We start from the raw sequence: 2,568 nt of genomic DNA on the forward strand, positions 1-2,568 counted from the left end.
TACTGTATCAAAAGTGTCACACTGACATTGCCGCCACCGTTCATTTATAAGCGTTATAAGCCCCTGGGGGTGATAGATGACTTCCCTCTCATGCTGATAAAGAGAAGCTGGCATTGCTTTATTAACTCCTCAAGGTTAAAAATCAATGCTTTACTGTGAAAACATCTGTTTATAAGCTTGTCTGTGCTTCTCTCAGGGGCCACATTTAGACGCTGGGTTTTAAGCATGCCAGAAACGAGAAGCTTAAGTTTCATTTGTCCCATTTTCTTTTTAAAAATGCCAGAATGGTTCTCCATGAGAGCAAGGGGGAAAAAAATAAACAGCTATATAAGCCTACACTCATCCATTCATACTGAGAACACGTTAGATTTCACCTGTTAAAAATTAATGAATAGCATCTCTGAACAGGTGACTAGAGACAAGAGCATTGATTTTAGATCAAATGATGGATGTAGAATAAATGCCAGTCAAGGGGATTCAAATAAAGATAACTGTTGTTGTTGCTGTTGGTGTTAGAAAAGTCTATGGAAAAATGAATTAGATTATCTCATAGAGAAACTAGAGGGATTTTCATATTTAATTTGGCTTGTCTTCGCACACAGACGCACATAAAAACCTTTAGTAAATAGTCTATTGAACAGCTTAGGACTTTTCATTCAAAAATCTTTAACACGAGGTAAGAAAAAAGGGGTTTAGTTTTAAAAACAACATTGCTATCAGGGTCATACAGTCTGTAAGAGCCAGGTTAGGGATGTTTTTGAGGACAATTTCCTAGAATTTCTCAGCATTCTACAGAAAGCATCTCAAATTCAACACAGAGACTTAGCTCCTCTGTCCATCTTTTTCAGTCCCCCAAGTCGACTCTCTTGCACCTTATCTCTGCTCAGGGCAGCTCCACCCTCCCGGCTTGCTGGAGCCCCCGACCCTGCTGTCAGCTTTGACTCCCCTTTCTCTCACATCCTATATACATTTTGTCAGCAAATGCCCTTAAATCTGACCATAGAAGATGTCCAGGAAGTGACTTCTCTCGCCACGCCTGCTGCTACTACCTGGTCCAAGCCGCCTTCTCTCTCATGTGGATTACTGACTGCACAGTCTCCAAATGGCCTTCCGATTCTGTCTTCCCTATAGCCTGCTCTTGATTTAGCACCCAGAGTCATTCTGTGACAAAGCAAGTGAAGTCATTTCATACTTTTGCTAATATTCCTCCAGCAGCTTCTCATCTCACTCGGAAAGAAATGTTGAGTTCTTATCATGCCCCTCAAGACCATACAAAGTGTAACCTTTAACTCCTTTGTAATATTTCCAGCCAAAAACTCATTGGAAGCTTTTGGGTTTTTACTTTATTTTGTTGTTTGTTTTTGTACTCTAAACAAGCAAAAGACTCATGGATTCCAATTTCCATGTAAATGTTTTGTCCTATTGTGTGTGATTTTATACAACATGCAAAAGTGGCCTTGATTCTGTTTTTTTAGGTCTAAGTTTTGGGGCTTACGTGTGTCGCAGCTATCGGACTATATTTAATGAATTACCCATGTTTATAAAGATAAATTTCTCAAAAATGGTAGGAGAATTACATATCCATAAAATGCTGAATAGATAAAGCTTAAGGGGATGTGTATGTTTGCTTTTAAAATCTACGATCTTAAATATCATTACTAAATAGGACTGCAACTCTACAAGCTCTCACCGACGAATGTACAACGTCGGCACATTCAGATGCTCCTAAACTGAAGACAACCACAAACGTCTGAGGAGTGTTTCCACTGTGGGCAAGAAACAGAGGGAAAAAGTTGTGACACATTTCCTAGATGATAAAACAACCCTACCTGCTTTGATTGACCAAATCGAATCAAAGGCTCACAGGGGAAAATGTCTGAGGCAAGATGTTAGTCTTATTTATTTTTTTTTTTTTTAGGCGAGGCAAACCTTGGTTGACCTCACAGATTGCAAAGACCTTGTCAGCTTACAATCCCTTATTTTTTACATATGTATGTATGTATGTATTTATTTTTTATGCCTACAGCACCTGGTCTTCCTAGGTGGTCTCCCATCCAAGTACTAACCAGACCCGACACTGCATAGCTTCCGAGATCAAACAGGATTGGTCTTGTTCAGGGTAGCATGGCTGTAGATAAGATATTATTCTTAAGAAAGACACTCATGGAACCAGAGTCTGAGCACCCTCATACCAACTTCAATTTCTCAGTACTTACATCTTTGTAAACAGACAAGAAAAGGGTCAGATTCAGTTAATATGATTCACTTCTCATCCAGATTGCCTACAAAAACAATAATGTGCTCTCAGATTCACGTGTATTTGATCATAGATGTATGATTTACCTTTAGTCTGTGCCTGAAAGTAAAACTGTACTTAAACCATCGAGGGCATGGTGTTCAGGATTGCAGCCTCCAGGGTGGGTCAGCTTGGTTATAAGCCAATCTCTAACACAAACGCTAAACTTAGACAAGTCATTTAACCATGGGTTCCCTCTGTTTCTTCATTAAAAATGCTGATGATAATAGTTCTGATCTAATAAGGATGTTGTGAGGTATTAATACCTATGA

General features: G+C 39.2%; 1 pseudogene; it reads right to left on the reverse strand.

The window, feature by feature from the left end:
• Nucleotides 1-2,017: 2,017 nt before the first annotated feature.
• Nucleotides 2,018-2,136, reverse strand: LOC111740291 (annotated as a pseudogene).
• Nucleotides 2,137-2,568: the final 432 nt, after the last annotated feature.

This window comes from Pteropus vampyrus, unplaced genomic scaffold, assembly GCF_000151845.1.
Source record: "Pteropus vampyrus isolate Shadow unplaced genomic scaffold, Pvam_2.0 Scaffold60, whole genome shotgun sequence".
In the NCBI taxonomy this organism is placed as follows: Eukaryota; Metazoa; Chordata; class Mammalia; order Chiroptera; family Pteropodidae; genus Pteropus; species Pteropus vampyrus.